This window comes from Hemiscyllium ocellatum, chromosome 6 (assembly GCF_020745735.1).
Source record: "Hemiscyllium ocellatum isolate sHemOce1 chromosome 6, sHemOce1.pat.X.cur, whole genome shotgun sequence".
NCBI lineage: Eukaryota > Metazoa > Chordata > Chondrichthyes > Orectolobiformes > Hemiscylliidae > Hemiscyllium > Hemiscyllium ocellatum.
The window spans coordinates 1,471,991-1,491,960 of record NC_083406.1 but is presented as its reverse complement, the minus strand read 5'-3'; positions in this window follow the sequence as shown (position 1 = coordinate 1,491,960).

Below are 19,970 nucleotides of genomic sequence, written 5' to 3'. Positions count from 1 at the left end.
AACTTATTCAAATTCTCACATTTGTGACACCTCCAGGAATAAGGGAGATTGATTTCCAAGTCAGTGCCAGGGAATCATGGCATGTGCAGGTGGGATGGTACCTGCCAGTGAGCAGCTTTCCCCTCACTCTCATTAACTTCAACTGTCTTAAGGCTTCTTGATGCTACACTCAGTCAAATACTCTAATACTGCCAAGAGCAATCAGTGCCCTCTTATCTCTGGAATCAACTCTTGATTCATGTTTGAACCTAGGCCACAGGGAGATCTGGAGTGGAGTCTCCCTGTGGAACCCAATTGCACGGTGAACAAATGCCACTTAATCACATCCTCCATGACACATTCCATCACTTCATTGGTGATTGAGAGTAGACTAATAGGGGAGCAGTTTGTCACACAGAATTTGTCCTGATTTTAGTGGACAGGACATGCCCAGGCAATGTCTACATTAATTTTGAGGAGGAGGGAAGCACTTTTGATGAACAGAGTTATTTCTAAATCTTGTATCCCCTCCCTTTATTTTAACATTTTTGAACAATTCCTTCTTAAATCTGCCTTACATTTACAAAGGAGCATCTTGTAGATACTGACCCAAATTTGCCGTCGATTTGTGTTGATAAAAATAATCATGTTATTGCGTAATGTAGACCTTCAATGTAAAATATCAATGAAATTCACATTCAACTGACTTGGTGCCGTTTAATTTACCTTGAGTTTTTACACGGATTTACACAATTTTCCCTTTGCCTCTTCATATTTTTTTGTAGCCTCATGAACTTATTGAGCTACCTGGGAACAAACATGGGTTATTCACAAACCACAGTCCTCAGGCTCATTTCTTCAAGCTATTTAACTTAGGCCCCTCTGACTTTCAATGATGCAGACATATTTTTAACTGAGGAAAATAATCTGAGGCCTTATAATAATTGCTTTTTCCTATACTTTCCATTATGATTGGAAGGAATCTGACAGAGTGATGACTTTTGGGTTTAGTCATAGGAACTAGTTGTTTGAAACCAGTATAAAAAAAAGCTGAAAAAACTCACTAGGTCTGGCAGTATTTGTGGAGAGAAAACAGAGTTAAAGTTTTGATTCTAGTGACCATTTTCAAATTCGGAAGGATGTTCACATGAAACATTGTTTTTGCTGCACTGATACTGCCAGATCTGCTGAGTTTCTGTTTTAGTTTGTTTCAGATCTCCAGCATCACAGTCCTTTGTGTTATTTTAGTGTTGCTTAAATCCAGTTTGGATTACAGAGCTCTGAATTTCGTGTGTGAACTAAACTGACATTATTTCAGATGATGTAATTTTTAATTTCCTTAAAAAGACGACAGTAACAGAGATGTGTTTCTTAAAATCAAACCATACATACTCGCCCTAATGAGTGTATGTGTGAATAGAAAATCATCCTCTTGTACATATATAATTTTTTTTCTAGTGGGTTCATTTATCTCTGGAGTTCTACTTTGAAGAAAGATATTTGAGATTTTGACACATTTTCAAGGTGCATGGAATGAAGGGTTTATTATCCAGTGGTGACTCAGAAATAGCTCATTTTCAGCTGGTAGATTCATTAAATCATTACTTTCCCATGACCATATTCTTCATTTGTTTTTATGTTTCATAGTTCATTTTATCTCATAAAATGTTTTCCATTTACCAAAATAACGTATTCCTAGAAAATTGCAAATCAGATTGCTGCCGTCTTTTAGTTTAGAGCGAAAGCTCACTTCAAACCACTAATCAGAAAGGGAAGTGCAAGTTATTGAAGTTTGCATGTGCTAAAAATTACAATTTGGAATTTTTAATGAGGACAAGGAAATGGCTGACTAACTACATAATACTTTAGTTCTGTGTTCACAGAACGGGACATGAATAACATACAGAACTGTTGGAGAACACAAGATTCAGTGAGAGGAACAAACTAAATCAGGGAAATGGTGTTGGGGAAATTGATGTGATTGAAGGCTAACACAACTCCAGAGCTGTATCCCAGAGTATTCAAAGAAGGAGGTCCTTGAAATAATTGGGGCATTGGTGGTCATTTTTCAAGATTCTGTACACTCTTACAGTTCCTACAGTTTGGAGGGTAGTTAATCTGACCCCTTTATTGAAAGAGGGTGGAAGAGAGAAAACTGAAATAACCCACAGAGGCCAGTAGGCCATCACTAAATCACCCTTTATTTCCATGGGGAGAATCCTTGGCATTGATCCAGCTCCCTCAGAGCCAACTCTCAGAGTGAACTGAACCTCTGACACTCCTGTTTATATCTGTCCATCAGGGCTCCATGATTGGGCCATGTGAGATTGTTATAATTACTACAAAAACCAGAAAGTATTGACCAGTCAGCCTAATATCAGTAGTAGGGAAATACTGGAGCTCATTATTAAAGTATTAATAACTGAGCATTTAGACCACAGTGGTCGAATCTGATAGGATTCCTTGTTGAGTATTTATTTCTCTAAATCATTTATACCAATTACAATCAACATTGACTCCAACATTAACCAATATGGCGTTCCATTGTAAAACCATATTCCACATAAAAATGTCCCAAAAATTATCACCCTAACTATCAATTTCTCAGCCACATATCCATCTAACTGAACGCTATTCATCTACTGAGATGGTATCATCTGTTTTTCGGAGTGAATCCAGGTAAACAACATTATTGCCTCACCATTTTCCACTCAATCTCTTCATAGAAATCTGGAATGAACTATTTTGGTCAAAGTGTAGAACGGGACCTCACTGGGTATAGTGCTGGTGAGATACGGCTGTTGAAAAGCCTGCATTTTGCACATTTTGGTCCCAGTTGTTGGTGACCATAATTTGAGCTTGTTGACCAACAATATTACTGAAGCAGAACATATGGGGTCCTAGTGCTTACATCCACTGAAGATGGGGATGGAATGTTGCAGGAGGCACAGGAACTAAGTGAGAATGGGCACAGGTTCCTCAATGTAGTACTGAGACTCCTGATGCGGAGGATATCCGATGCTCACAGAGGGGATGGATATCTTTCCATCTATGTCATCCTTCTCTCTAGCAGTTGCTGGTGTTTCTCTGCCTTACTGCAGTTTGCCCTTCCATTCCCCTTCCAGACCAAGAGGACCCCACCCCCCCAACTCTTCCAAATGGTGGTGACAAAGCGCTTCCTTTCTGCTGTTGACCGCAATAAGGGGTAGAGCACACCACACACACTATACAAGGGAAATCCTGAGAGGATCCTGACTAAGTCTTCCTCTGCACTGGTAAATTTTGAACAGTGTCTCAGAAAGTCTCCCAATGTATTTTAGTTGCTTTATTTACAACTGTATTACTGACAGCTCCAGCACCAATGAGAATGAAATGAAGAGTGTGCATTGAAATCACAACAAGACTATGTTTTCTCCTGAACAGATGGCCACTGATAGAGGATGGCGTTCTCTGAGCTGACAGTCATAGTAACGCCATGAAGACTCTTTAATGAGCATGAACTGGTAATGAGGGACTTTGACTGTTTAGTTTGAACCACTGGCCATCCAGTTTTACCACTGACTTCCACACACTGACTAAAATTGTGTCTTGTGCTCAACATGAAAAACATAGCTGTTTAACCTAAGAAGCTGTTTAACGTAAGACCCTGCCGGACCATGCTTTTCACATTGCTCCTGGATTTTCGATCAGGCCCATCTTGTCCTTTCTGAATTGACGCAGTCTCTCATCGGCAAGACTTAACCCTTTGAAGTTAGTTATTGACCTAATATTCCAACTTCTTCCCAAGTACAAAATACTGTCGTCTAAACATTCACCCTTTGCCCCTGTTTAAAATTCAGAGCCATAATTAGTGTTTTCACCTCTTTGTAGAGGCCTGAATCTATTGCACTTTGAAATATATCAATAAATAAATATATCAATAAATAAATATATCAATAAATAAATATATCAATAAAGGGATTTTCATTTTTCTTGAATCCTCATTCTCTCAAGCAAATTGTCAGACTCCAGAACTTTGTTTATTCTGAACCCTCCTAAAACTTGAAAATATTTTTTTAAAAAGTATATATTGCATTCACAAAATCCCTATAGTGTGGAAATAGGCCATTCAGTCCATTGACCCTCTGAAGAGCATGCCACCCACAGCCACCCCCAAACCTAAAACCCCACATTTCCAATGGCTAATCTACCTGACCTGCACATCTTTGGACTGTGGGAAAAAACGTACACAGATATGGGGAGAATGTGCAAACTCCACACAGACTGTCACCTGACGGTAGAATCAAACCCGAGCCCTGGGCACTGAGTGGCAGCAGTGCTAACCACTGAGCCATCATGCTGCACCTGTGTTTCACCTGTGTTTATTGATGGAGCATGTAATAAGTTATAATTATCCTCAAAACATATTAAAATGATTTAATAATGAACAAACAATGCCATTGTGTTGCATTTACCAGTATAGCTCAAAGTGAGATAAAACTCTTTGAAGAGCACTTGAAACAAATTAAAATAAATAACCTGCAGACAGAGAATTTTTGTGATTTCTGTTATTTGTGATTTTATCTACAGATGAGGGAATAGTTCTGAGTTGTTTGCAGCCTAGACAAGTAAACAGCTCTTAGTTAAACAGCAAGAGTGAAGTAAAAACAGATGGACCTTGAAATCCAAAGCAACTTCCCTTCAATTCCAAAGTACAGGCTCAGGCGAATCCCACGTGTTTCCAGACCTGTCCTTCATCTGGTCTAGTCATCAATCTGGTTTACCTGCTATTCTCTTTGACTCCTTGTCAATCAAATATTTATCTAACTCAGTCTTTATAATATTAAATGATACTGCCTGCTTTGTTGTCTGGGATTGAGACTTCCACAGATTAACAATCTTCCCAAAGGAAATAAAAATCGTCACCTCCATTTTAAAGTGACATCCTTCATTTTTAAACCCTGCCACTTTCTCCTAATCTCTCATATACAGGGAAACATTCTTTCATCTCCCCTGTCAATTCCTCAAGATCTCAGCTGTTCCCATCAGCATCAAGAGGCTTAGAACTAATGACTTAGCCATAAGGTACCTGGCATACAACAGAGAAAAAAATGAAATCATAAAACCAGTCACGGTGGCCCTAAAACTACTGGATTGTGTGAAAATGCACTTGGCTTGCTCATGTCCTTCTGCTTTTATTCTATAAGTGCCTGCAGATTCAGAGTGAAACAGTTGACTCTGACCTGTCCCTTCAAACAGATTGGTAGGCCATTCAACCATTGTTTAATACTGCACTGAAACAGACCATTTGGTTCAACTTGTCCATTCCAACCCGGTATCCTAAATAAATCTAGTCCCATTTGCCAGCTTTTGCTCCTCCCCCATATCTGTCTATACCCTTCCAATTCATGTACCCATCCAGATGCTTTGTAAATGCCTCCATCACATCCTCTTGTGGCTCATTCTGTACATGCGCCACCCTTTGCGTAACAAAGCCAATCATTAGGTCCCTTTTATATCATTCCCCTCTCACCTCAAACCTATGCCAGTTTTCAACTCCCTTACCCTGGGTAGAAGACTTTGGTTGATCACCCTATCTATGACCCTCGTGATTTTATAAACCTGTATAAGGTCATCCCTCGGCCTCCGATGCTCCAGGGAAAACAACCCCAGCCTATTCAGCCTCTCCCGATAGCTCAAACTTTCCAACCCTGGCAATATCCTTGTAAATCTTTTATGAACCTTTGCAAGTTTCACAATATCTTTCCTATAGCAGAGAAACCAGAACTGAAAACAGTAATCCAAAAGTGGCCTAACCAATGTCCTGTACAGCCACAACATGACCTCCCAACTCCTGTACTCAATATTCTGACCAATAAAAGCTCTTGTACCAAATGTCTTTTTCACTACCTTATCTGCCCGTGACTCCAATTTCAAGGAGCTTTGAACCTGCACTCAAAGTCTCTGTTTAACAACACTCCCCAGGACCTTAAGTGTGTAGGTCCTGCCTGACTTGCCCTCCTGAAATGAAGGTAAAAACAATGACTGCAGATGCTGGAAACCAGATTCTGGATCAGCGGTGCTGGAAGAGCACAGCAGTTCAGGCAGCATCCAAAGTGCAGCGAAATCGACGTTTTGGGCAAAAGCTCTTCATCAGGAATAATGTAGCACCATCCATTTATCTAGATTAAACAATTTTGTTGAAGAAAATCAGTGTGCTGTTCGAATAAGGTTTGCACATCACAATTATTGGCCCACTGGTCCTTTTCTCTTCCGTCTTTGCTCGAATTCTCTCTCATGTCACAGCCCAAGGAGATTTGTAAAAATAACACTCTGGCTTGGAGGAAACCCTGCTCTCCAAATGCAGAACCTGCAGACTTCAGCAAATTGACGATCTGAATTGCTATATGATGATGTAATTTTTCAATCCATTCAACTATCTCAGATACATCAACGTCATTGTCAAATCTGTAGACAAACATTGGAGTACATCCAAGACTAAAATGTTGGCTGAGATTTAATGGAGGCAGCATCTCACGGTTGGAGTGGAGGGATTCAGATTGGTCAGCACAAAGTCGAGGGCTGAAGGGCCTGTCCTGTGCTGTAATATTCGATGTTCTATGTTCCATGTAGAACTAATGGGAGCCCTGTGAAATGTATCTCTGGGTGATATAATATATATGTATATACAATCGATGTACATCAGTTGTATAGAATCAACAATATTCACATCCTATGAACATATTAAATAAAGTCCATCTCATTTTCGTAAGAAAAACACCAAGTATAAAGCTAAATGTGCCTGAAAGGATTGTAAGGGTGTTGGAATGTAAACAAACAAAATCAGAGAATGGTGTTGACTTGCATCATTAACTTTACAAACAATGTGGCAAAATCTTACACCATTTTCCTCTAAATTAATTAGAATATTTTAAATTGCAAGAGCTTGATAATGAGTGAACAAAGTGCGAGAGACAGAGACCCTTCTTCTCAGTAGTGATAATTTTGACATCAAATGTGTTGATCAGAAGTTGTAACCTTTCATAACAAGTTTGAGAAACTGCTGAAAATTAAATCTTGATCATTAACAGAGAAACAAAATTGCATTTGGATGATACCTTTCATCTCCTCAGAGCAATCCGAAGCAATTCACAGTCAGTCGGGGTGTAGTTCATGGCACATGTAGATGAAGACAGCTCTCGGGGTCTGCTACAGTTTTCCAATGAAATTCAATACAAGCTCATCAGATAATGCTTCATCCTCATCCTCTGCTCAGGAACTTTACAAACTCCGGGAAAAACACTGAATTCCAGAATTTTAGTTCTGAAAAAATTAGTATAGAAAGGGAGATCTTCGATGAGGGTAAGGGAGACAGGCTGAAAGCAAGGGACCCATGGTTTTACCACCTATACTGTATACCATTAGAGATTTCAGGATGTGGGTGATGTGAAATGTGAGATGATGCATTGAGCAGGGTCATCATTTACTCAGCTCAAAGCAATAGTGATGGCTGCTCCAAATATTTCCAAACCATCTCCTCCATGGGGTCAAAGCAGACAACTGTGACTTTCTGTTATAGTGAACCCCTACCTGCAAAAGGAGAGAGGTGTGTGTCAGTGGGTGAGCTGCACTGTGTTTGTGTTATGTACCTGTGATAGAGAGGAGTGTGTCAGTGAGTGTGCTGCACTGTGTTTGGTTTATGTACCTGTGATAGAGAGGTGTGTGTCAGTGAGTGAGCTGCACTGTGTTTGTGTTATGTACCTGTGATAGAGAAGTGTGTGTCAGTGAGTGAGCTGCACTGTGTTTGGGTTATGTACCTGTGATAGAAAGGTGTATGTCAGTGAGTGAGCTGCAGTGTTTTTGTGTTATGTACCTGTGATAGAGAGGTGTGTGTCAGTGAGTGAGCTGCACTGTGTTTGGGTTATGTACCTGTGATAGAGAGGTGTGTGTCAGTGGGTGAGCTGCACTGTGTTAGTGTTATGTACCTGCGATAGAGAGGTGTATGTCAGTGAGTGAGCTGCACTGTGTTTGGGTTATGTACCTTTGATAGAGAGGTGTGTGTCAGTGGGTGAGCTGCACTGTGTTAGTGTTATGTACCTGCGATAGAGAGGTGTATGTCAGTGAGTGAGCTGCACTGTGTTTGGGTTATGTACCTTTGATAGAGAGGTGTGTGTCAGTGAGTGAGCTGCAGTGTTTTTGTTTTATGTACCTGTGATAGAGAGGTGTGTGTCAGTGGGTGAGCTGCACTGTGTTTGGATTATGTACCTGTGATAGAGAGGTGTGTGTCAGTGAGTGTGCTGCACTGTGTTAGTGTTATGTACCTGCGATAGAGAGGTGTGTGTCAGTGAGTAAGCTGCACTGTGTTAATGTTATGTACCTGTGATAGAGAGGTGTGTGTCAGTGGGTGAGCTGCACTGTGTTTGGATTATGTACCTGTGATAGAGAGGTGTGTGTCAGTGAGTGTGCTGCACTGTGTTAGTGTTATGTACCTGTGATAGAGAGGTGTGTGTCAGTGGGTGAGCTGCACTGTGTTTGGGTTATGTACCTGTGATAGAGAGGTGTGTGTCAGTGAGTGAGCTGCAGTGTTTTTGTTTTATGTACCTGTGATAGAGAGGTGTGTGTCAGTGAGTGAGCTGCACTGTGTTTGGGTTATGTACCTGCGATTGGTTCCAGGTGTAAGTTTTGAATGTGCCACTTCCCGCAGTCCCGTGTCCGTGTGGGGGCTTTGGTTTGTGGTTGATGTAGCGTGCTGGTTGGTGAGTCAAGGGCTGTGCTCATTGAAGTAATGCCTGGACCAGTGTAAGAGTTTGTAGGATTTGGTGTACACGGACACATTCGTTGATCTTGACCACCTTCTTGTGGCAGTCAATGGGTGCCCTATGTGCCAAATCGTGAATAATGATTACCAAGACCCTGAGGAGACTTTGTCTCAGTATTGATCTCTCACTGTCCTCGCTGCGGTATTGGACCATTTCAGAGTCTGCCTGAATATCTGCCGGTGTGTTACAGAACAAGTCTCCGGCCCAACGGCTGCTGGAATGTATTCACCTTTAATTGGTACAGTCTGCCTTTTAGTGGAGTGTGTATCAGTCACAAATCGGAAAATCATGTTTTGTACTTCCTTGTCCAATTTTAAAATAAATAACAAAGCTGCAATTAGCTCACATTGTTATTATTTTCAGAAATTTTCAAAGTATTTTAGAGCCGATAAATGTTTGCCTCACTGCAGAACAAGCTCTTTTGGCAAACATCTATCGTGTAATCATTGATTCTCGGGACAAACTGTCAGGAAAACAGATGTGATCTATCCCGAGTTGCACTTTATCTATAACCTCAGATCAAGGATGATCTGTTTTACCAAAATAACAGTGACTATCTACTGCCTATTTCCTACTTATGACTGAAATATAAATGCATGATGAATAAAATCATAACTAATATTTTTTAAAAACTCATTCACAGGATCAGGGCATTACCAGCCAGGCCAACACTCACTGCTCGTCCCTAATTACCCCAGAGGGCAGTTAAGAGTCAGCCACAATACTGTGGGTCTGGAGTCACATGTAAGTTACACTCCCTGAAGGACATTTGTGATCCAGCTGCTCTTTTCCTAACAATTGGCAATGGATTCTTGGTCATCATTAAACTCTTAAATCCAGATAATTATTGGATTCAAAGTCCACAATCTGCTGTGGTAAGATTCGAACCTGGGTCTCCAGAACATTACCTGGGTCTCCAGATTAATTGTCCAGCAATAATACCACTCTGGTATCAGCTTCTGAACTGTTTACTAGAATATCTATCAATTTCTCATCACTAATTATGCACTTTTAATTCTCTTGATTTTGATTCTTTACTTGAAATAACTATGTTCATTTGGCTGCCAAGTGCAATTAAACAACAAACATTTAAAATAGTCAACACAACATATTATCTCCCTGCAGATGGATTGAATATTGCATCCATCCTGTTTGTCATTGTATCAGGTTCTGTACTGTGAAGTGGAAATGAGAATAGGTATCATTCAGTGCACTCAGATTGAAGAGTCCACTCCTGTAAGGAGCAGGTGTGCTGACTGGCATAAAATACGTTTTAAAACTAATGTCTAGTTTCTAGAATCTAAGTTTCTTGACTGATGCTTATTAGGTAACGTTTTCTTCATTCTGCCACTAAGTCTTGCTAATTAGGATATTGGACTGAATTTAATGAACGCAGACAAAATGGTGGATGAGGTTAATAATATGGAAAGCTTGGTTCTCCTTCTAAAACTTGTGTTTTGTTTGATAGAATCAGAACCTCATTGAAGTGTTTGAGTCTTTGTACCTTTTTGAACACTTCCCTTGTTACTGGTGTTTACTGTCTCCTGAGTCACTCATGTTTTGTTTTAGGGTCTGGTTAGGCTTTTGGAACCAGATTTCCTGAACATGTGACAAAGTGTCTTGGTGTCACAGGTTTTACAGAAACAAACAGTTGGTAAGCTCTTCCATAGCTGCAACAAGCTGCGTCGTTTACAGATTGTGTCAGTTTGTTGACTATAGCAATCATATTGGATTATTGTTGTCCTGCCCCTATGGCTTTGTTCATATACCCTTTTTCAAGTTATACAGCAATTGTATGGCTCATTTTCTTGTTACAATAGCCTTGATAATGGTTTTGATTGGTGTAAAGGTGATGACTGTCTCAGTGATCCTCTCTGACAATTCCTCTTTGGAAAAGTCACACATGTCCCTTTGCTGCAGCATCTTCTGACAAATGGCTGAAGATTCTTGGGGTTTGCTGTTTGCACAGTACGAATTGGAGTCTATTATTCCTGAGGTTAATTCTGATCTGGAGCTGATCTTTTAAGATCCTTCATTGTTTCTTCTGGACCTTTCTGATCATCTGTAATCATGTGTAATGATTGGATGTGTTCATTCTGCAAAGTTCCCCTTTGCCAACTGCAAACCGGACTTTTAGAGGTACTTTCTCTGGATTATCTATTGCTAGATGGACAAAGTAGAGTTGCTGACCTTGTTTGACGTGTCATAATTCAGCAGGGTAGGTGCTGGATGCCCAGTCTGTAAGAGGGCAGATGGGTACATGGATTCTGCAGTTGTTCCTATGAGAAACTATCACCAATGTATCAACAGTCAGCAATGAATCATTTCCTGCATCATGAATGTTCTAGCTCAAACATGCATTGCAGCCTTTTATCTTGAGATTTTTAAAAAAAATTAAGATAATAGAAATTTATTTTGTCTTGAAAGAACTTGTATTCTAATGAAAAATAAATGAGATTTGTTTTCTTTGCGGTTAATGCTGTAGCAGCAGATCAGTATCACTATCTGTACTCACAGAAACCAATGCTGTTAAGGACAATGAACTCTGGCTTTGTCTGAATTCTCTAGAATTATGATTCACAAAATATTATCATGCAGGAACAGTGAGATATTAGGAAAGCTAATAGAAGCACAAGAATTACCATGAAGAGAATACAAACTTATGGAGGCCTATGCCTCAGTTATACAGGTGACTGGTGAGATTTGTACAGTGCCCAGTGCTGGTTACCTCTCTTAAGGAGCAATATAACTGCAATGGTGGCAGTTCCGAAAATGTATCTTCTGGAGTTTGAAAGAGTAAGAGGTAACATCTAAATCCAGGGCAGATGTGCTGAGATGTAATTCCTCTTGTAAGAGAATGTAGAACTGGGGCATCACTGTTAGAAAAAGTCAGGCGCTGCCAATTTAAAACAGCCATGAGGTGGTTTTGTTTCTATTAGACTGTCCTGAATCTTTCTGAGAAGGTGGTGGAGGCAGAGTCTTTGAGAATGGTTAAGGCAGGGGTGGAGAGATTCTTGTTAAATGAGCGGTTGCTTGTTATATTATTGAGTGGTAGCACAGGCCTAATAACTCATTCCTGATTCATAGGTTTGTCTCGCCAAATCCGTTATCCCTTGGTTTTCATTTAGGGTTCTAAATTTCTATTACCAAGTTATGGGATTATTTTCCAGACAATCACAATTGTTAACATGGTGTGATTTTACCTCTGACAGGGTAATTTCACTTAATGTGTTAATGCTGATGTTAACTTCTATAATGTAAATCATCTGGGCAGCGATATTGTGGTATTGAAGAATCTAAAAGATATTTGGTACACAACTATGTACAAACATTACATTCCTGGGTCACATAGGTCCCTGAGCTTTTAGTTTATAACAGAGCAGTTTGCTTCCTATAGACTGTCATACATCACAGTGATTCGAACTGAGTTGGAGTATGATTTGATGCAGTGATGATATCATGAGTGTCTGTCTTAAAGGCATACTGACATACTGATCATGAGATGAAAATGTGTTGCTGGAAAAGCGCAGCAGGCCAGGCAGCATCCAAGGAGCAGGAGAATTGACGTTTCGAGCATGAGCCCTTCTTCAGGAATCTGATCTCCAGCATCTGCAGTTCTCACTTTCTCCATACTGACCATGAGGCAGAGCACATCAATGGAGTTGTGTTGGCTTGTAGTCCCACCACTAGGGTGTTGTATTGATAATCTCGAACGGACATGGACAGGTTGGTCCACTCCAAGTCGACAGGAGACAGTTTCTGTACGTTGCAGGGAAATTAAGTCATTCTTGATGGCGCCAGTATTTTCTGCTGACTATGCTGTGTGTATTGCAACATAAAAGGAGACACTTTCAAGCAGCAACCTGGTAAGGTGGGCGTGTGGTAATAGTGAAGGGAACTGTAGGCAGTGAAGGCAGACCCTGGGACCTCAATGATTTCACAAGAGAGATTTCCTCTTTGTCACTGTGCTCTATGGTTTATATTCAGCAAAAACAGAAATTGCTGGAGAAACTCAATGGTCTGGCAGTATCTGTGGAGAGAAAACAGAGTTAACATTTCGGGTTCAGAATCGATAATAGCCAGGAAAGGGTTGGCATTTATCCTGAAGACAGGGATCAGGGAAGGGGGTGTGTGCTAAAGGGGGAAGTAACAGGCGAGATAGAGCTCAGAGGGAGAGAACGGCAGTTAGGCAGACAAAGGGAGGTATAATGATAAATCAGGGAGAAAGGAAATCTGCACGTGGGGACCATGAGTAGGTGAGGATGGAGTTGGCTCTGGTGAAAACAGTCTCTGTCATGACAGTGTGTGGGATGTGGGGGTGGGGTGTGGGGGTTGGTAGTGGATGTAGGTAAAGGACTTGGAAGAATCTTAGGCTCTAAAAGTGCAGGTAAAGCACTGTTTCACCTGGAAGGTGTGTCTGGGGCCTTGGATAATGAGGAAGGAGGAAGTAAATGGACAGATGTTACACCTTCGATGGTCACAGGGGAAGGTCCCATGGGGCTGTTGTGGGGGTGGGATGCTGGAAGTGGAGGAGACGTGGACCAGGGTGTCCTGGAGGGAATGGTCCCTGTGAAAGTTGGACAAAGGAGGGGAGGGGAATATGTGTCTGATGGTGGCATCCCACTGGAGGTGGCTAAACTGATAGAGACTTTTTTAATTCTAATTTTCAATCCAAGCCCTCCTGCGATCTCAGCAGTGACCACATCTCCTGGTAACGCTGTTCAGCATCCAGCCTTCTGATTGAGCTCAGGGTCCTTGACAAATTCAACTCCAGTTTTTCATTAACTAGAAAGAAATGGGTGGGGGTGAGGGGATCAGAAAAACTAAACCTTGTGCAGGCAGATGGGAAACAATACTTGTTTTAGGTGACTCCTCATTAGTCTGGTAGAGGTGAGGTGTCAGTGTGGAATACACTCCATAAGTAACTTGCTTGTTCCAAAGTCTTCAATCAGGAACTGCTGCTATTTCCTAAGGGCTTGTTGTAATTTCAATGGGGTTAGAGTGTGGGTGAGGATTGTCCGTTGTTAGCAAAGGACAGAGCAGTAGCGTGAAGTGATAGGAAAATGGTTTTAGGGTCATTAGGTCAACCCTGGTCTGAGTTTTCATCTGCAGCTGTACAGGTACCTAGACCAGTGAACAGTACAATGTATGCCCCACAGACAGTCGGTGGGTACCGTTATGGACTCGGCCAGACTACTCAAAACATTCTTAAGAAGGCAGCTCAGGCCATAACTTTGCAATTTGTTTCAGTAAGTGGAGATTGACTACGAGTTTAAAATAGACAAAAAATTATTCACAAAAATTACACAATGAAACTCAAAGAACAGAATAAAGAACCCCTACAGAACTCAATCTATCCAAACTAGACTTTATTATGCTGTTCAGAATATACACATCAGTCCCAATAAGCAAACTCCCTTTAAAACTCAGTGTAAATGAAGCACATGCTTACAGGTTGAAGTTGAAGGGACCAGAGAGAGAGAGAGAGAGAGTTTCCACACAGCTCACTGTTGAACTCCTTACCAGTTCATACAGAACTAAACTGCTCAGCTCAGCTAGAGAGCTGACCACTCTCCTTTCTTTATACAGCTCACGTCTAAAACATGACCACTTTGGCCTGAAGTCTCATCTGTTCAGATATATACAAAAGGCCTTCCAAACTCCTTTCCGTCTCTGTACCAAACCAGACTGATTGAAGCCTGGCCTGGTTTTTTGCCTCTCTGAAAAAAATCAAGGACAGAGTCTACTTGAGCCAAGGAACAGCTTACAGACAAAACAGGGACCAGCTTTGTGACTCTCCCCCCTTAAAAAAAATGAACCATCAAAATCAAAAGATGGCTTCATTTTAACCCTTCAAAACCTGGTTAGTAGTCTAAACACACTCACTATAAACATGCAAACATGCACGACCACATCCAAATTCAGGTCGGCACGGTTTATTGCCCCTTCGAAAAAAATCAAAAACAGAGTCTCCTCGAACTCAGGGACAGCTTTTAGGAAAAAGAAAGGGACTAGCTTTGTGACAGTACGAGAGCAACTCAGCAATGAGACGTGGCAAAAGGTAACTTTAAATAAATAGTAATTATTGGGGGAGATGTGAAATGGGAAATAGCCTTTTTGCTATTCCCCACAAAGTGCACAAACCTCCCCATCTGCAGATACTGAGGACTCCCAGCATTTTTTAGACCTTTGTTTCTGTTGAAAGTCCAGTGCTTTACCAGCCACACACACTACTCCAGCAGCGGCTTTTACACATTTTTGTTGATTGATAAATCCATGTTATATATGCTCAACATTTTATTCCTGGAAATTCTTGTCAAACTTTCAGAAATACTGCAGAGCACTGAGCAATGTGCTATTAGCTCCAATCGCCTGACAGCTGGCAGCTTTAAATATGAGAACCCAACCAGTGGGACCACATGGAGAGTAGCAGAAAAAATGCACTCTAATTATTGGCAGCAGGAAAGGATCAAATATCCATTTTGTGGAGTGGCTGAACGTGGAATAGTATATTGTCAGAGGAACATAAAAGGAAGAAACAGAAACTGCCAGGAAAGCATGGTGACAGTAATGGCTTAGGAGGTCAGGGTAGGGAGTTCAAAGTCATGGGAAAATTCCAAAAATAAAGCCATCAATGCTTCCTCTAATACAGCATTCCATGGTCTGTTCAGATTCTCAGAGATATGCTTATGTTTTTGCCTGGGGATTTGAAACAACAAAAGGCTAGAAATTAAATAGTTCCAGGTTTTAAAATTCTTCATTAGAATGTGGGTTTCATTAACAATGCCAGCATTTGTTCTTCTTTCCCAAAATATTTAGCGACCCTCTGAACAGGTTTAGTAAGTGTCAAAACTATATTGCTGAGGGTCTGGAGTCACATGTAAGTCAGAGCAGATAAGAATGGCAGATAACCTCTCACATAAAGACCATTAGTGAACTACTTTAATTCTTATAACAATTAATGATAATTTCATGGGTCACCATTACTTAGAGTAGCCTTCAATTCCAGATTGCATTCATTAACTTCCAATTCCATCAGCTTCCATGGTGAGATTTGAACCCACTTCCTAAGAATGCCAGCCTGTTGAATTTTCTTTTTTACCAATGTACGAATGGCCATTGGGGAGGCTTATGACTGATGCCCTTTCTACAGCAAAAGACAAATGGCAGTTATAGGGGATTCTGCAATTAGGGGAATAGATAATATCCTTTGCAAGCCGGGTCAGGGGTCTTGCATGGTGTGATGCCTGACCGGTGCCGGATGTAGGACATCTCTGGCCGGCTTGAAAGGATATTGGAGCGGGAAAGGGATGATCCAGGTGTTGTGGTCCATGTCAGGACTAACAACATAGGCAAGGGTAGGATGGAGGACCCATTTGCGGATTATCAAGCACTAGGAACAAAACTAAGGAACAGGTCCTCGAGGGTCATAATCTCCGGATCACTGTCCAATCTATATGCAAATTGGCTCGGGATAAGAAAAATTAGCGAAGTAAACACAGCTACGGGAGTGGTGTGGGAAAGAGGGACTCCATTTCATGGGGCATTGGCATCAGCTTTGGAACTGGGGGCATCTGTACCAATGAGACAGTCTCCACCTGAATCAATCTAGAACCAGCATTCCAGCAAAAAAGATAAATGATCAATAGGACTTTAGCCCAGCGAGGGAACCAGGGAAGAACGACAAGGAGTATGATGGTTAATAAAAGGTAAACAGCAGGTTGGTATGCGTGCAGCAGGGTTTAAGTTCAAGGCTGACTACGAAAGAAGTGAAAAGGAAGGATAACTCAGGAGATATTATTAGAGATGTTGGAAATCATGCAGGTGGACTGGGTGAATAACGTTGCCGGTGGATCCAAAGAAAGGGAATTCATGGAATGCTTACAGGATGGCTTTTTGGAACAGCTTATGATGGAGCCCATCAGGGAGCAGGCTATTCTGGATTTAGTGCTATGTAATGAGCCAGACTTTATAAAAAATCTTAAAATAAGGGAACACTTCGGAGGCAGCAATCATAATATAGAGTCACAGAGATGTACAGCGTGGAAACAGACCCTTCGGTCCAACCCGTCCATGCCAACCAGATATCCCAACCCAATCTAGTCCCACCTGCCAGCACCCGGCCCATATCCCTCCAAACCCTTCCTATTCATATACCCATCCAAATGCCTCTTAAATGTTACAATTGTAGCAGCCTCCACCACTTCCTCTGGCAGCTCATTCCATACCCATACCACCCTCTGCGTGAAAATGTTGCCCCTTAGGTCTCTTTTATATCTTTCCCCTCTCAACCTTAACCTATGCCCTCTAGTTCTGGACTCCCCCACCCCAGGGAAAAGACTTTGGCTGTTTACCCTATCCATGCCCCTCATAATTTTATAAACCTCTATAAGGTCACCCCTCAGCCTCCGAAGCTCCAGGGAAAACAGCCCCAGCCTGTTCAGCCTCTCCCTGTAGCTCAAATCCTCCAACCCTGGCAACATCCTTGTAAATCTTTTCTGAACCCTTTCAAGTTTCACAACATCTTTCCAATAGGAAGGAGACCAGAATTGCACGCAATATTCCAACAATGGATTAACCAAGTAGAGTTCCACCTGCAGTTTGAAAGAGAGAAGGCAAAATCGGATGTAATGGTGTTACAGTTAAATAAAGGTAATTATGAGGGCATGAGAGAGGAACTGATGAAAATTGACTGGAAGCAGAGCCTAGCGGGGAAGACAGTAGAGCAACAATGGCAGGAGTTTCTGGGTGTAATTGAGGACACAGTACAGAGGTTTATCCCAAAGAAAAGAAAGATTATCTGGCGGGGGGATTAGACAGCCATGGCTGACAAAGGAAGTCAGGAAATGTATCAAAGAAAAAGAGAGAGCCTATAAAATGGCCAAGAGCACTGGGAAATCAGAAGATTGGGAAGGCTACAAAAACAAACAGAGGATAACAAAGAAAGAAATAAAGAAGGTGAGGATCAAATAGCTAGCCAGTAATATTAGAAATGATAGTAAAAGTTTCTTTCAATACATAAGAGACAAATGAGAGGCAAAAGTAAACATTGGGCTGTTCCAAATTTATGCTGGAAGGCTAGTGATGGGAGATAAGAAATAGCTGAAGAACTTAATAAGTACTTTGCATCAGTCTTCACAGTAGAAGACATGAGTAATATCCCAACAATTAAGGAGAGTCAGGGAGCAGAGTTGAGTATGGTAGCCATTACAAAAGGGAAAATGCTAGAAAAGCTAAAAGGTCTAAAAATCTCCTGGCCCAGATGGGCTTCATCCTAGAGTTCTGAGGGAGGTGGCTGAGGAAATAGTGGAGGCATTGGTTGTGATCTTTTACAAAATCACTGGAGACAGGGAAAGTCCCAGATGATTGAAAAGTTGTGGTTGTAACCCTCTTGTTCAAGAAAGGATCAAGACAAAAGATGGAAACTTATAGGCAAATTAGCCTAACCTTGGTTGTTGGTAAAATTCTAGAATCCATTGTTAAGGATGAGGTTTCTAAATTCGTGGAAGTGCACTGTCAAATTAGAACAAGTCAGCATGGATTTAGTAAGGGGAGGTCATGCCTGAGAAATCTGTTGGAATTCTTTGGAGAGGTAAAAAGGAGGTTAGACCAGGGAAACCCAGTGAATGTTATCTGTCTAGATTTCTAAAAGACCTGTGATAAGGTGACTCACGGGAGGCTGCTGAGTAATGTGAGGGTCCATGGTGTTTGAGGTGAGGTACTGGCATGGATTGAGAATTGGCTGTCTGACAGAAGGCAGAGGGTTGGGATAAAAGGTTCTTTTTCAGAATGGCAGCCAGTGACAAGTGGTGTCCCGCAGGGTTCAATGTTGGGGCAGCAGCTGTTCACTTTATATATAAATGATCTGGATGAAGAGACTGGGGGCATTCTGGTGAAGTTTGTCAATGATAAAAAGTTAGGTAGACAGGCAGGTAGTACTGAGGAGGTGGGGAGGCTGCAGAAAGATTTAGACAGTTTAGGAGAGTGGTCCAGAAAATGGCTGATGAAATTCAACATCAGCAAATGTGAGGTCTTGCATTTTGGAAAAAAGAATTCAGGTGTGGAATATTTTCTAAGCAGTGAGAACATTCATAAAGCCAAAGTACAAAGGGATCTGGGAGTGCTAGTCCAGGATTCTCTAAAGGTTAACTTGCAGGTTGAGTCTGTGATTATGAAAGCAAATGTAATGTTGTCATTTATTTCAAGAGGATTGGAATATAAAAGCAGTGATGTGCTACTGAGACTTTATAAAGCTTTAGTTAGGCCACATTAGGAATACTGTGTCCAATTTTGGGCCCCTCACCTCAGGAAGGACATACTGGCACTGGAGCTTGTCCAGCGGAGATTCACATGGATGATCCCTGGAATGGTAGGCCTAACATACGAGGAACGGCTGAGGATCCTGGGATTGTATTCATTAGAGTTTAGAAGGTTGAGGGCTGATCTAATAGAAACTTACAAGATAATGCATGGCTTAGAAACGGTGGATGCTGGGAAGTTGTTTCCATCAAGAGGGGAGACTAGGACCTGTGGACACAGCCTTAGAATTAGAGGGGGTCAATTTAGAACAGGAATGAGGAGACATTTCTTCAGGCAGAGAGTGGTGTGCTTGTGGAATTCGTTCTAGGAGAAAGTGAGGACTGCAGATGCTGGAGATCAGATCTGAAAATGTGTTGCTGGAAAAGCGCAGCAGGTCAGGCAGCATCCAAGGAGCAGGAGATTCGACGTTTCAGGCATGAGCCCTTCTTCAGGAATGATTCCTGAAGAAGGGCTCATGCCCGAAACATCGATTCTCCTGCTCCTTGGATGCTGCCTGACCTGCTGCGCTTTTCCAGCAACACATTTTCAGCTGTGGAATTCATTACCACCGTGCGCAGTGGAGGCTGGGATGTTAAATGTCTTCAAGGCAGAGATTGATACATTCTTGATCTCACAAGGAATTAAAGGCTATGGGGAGACTGCAGGTAAGTGGAGTTGAAATACCACCAGCCATGATTAAATGACAGAGTGGACCTGATGGGCTGAATAATCTTACTTCCACTCCTATGTCTTATGGTCTTTGGTATTGTGATCTTATGAGGGTAAGAAAGCTCGCATAAAGGCACTTTACCTGAATGCTCGTAGCACTCGTACAAGCTGATGAGTTAACAGCGCAAATCATTGCTATTTGGTAACCATTACAGAGATATGGTT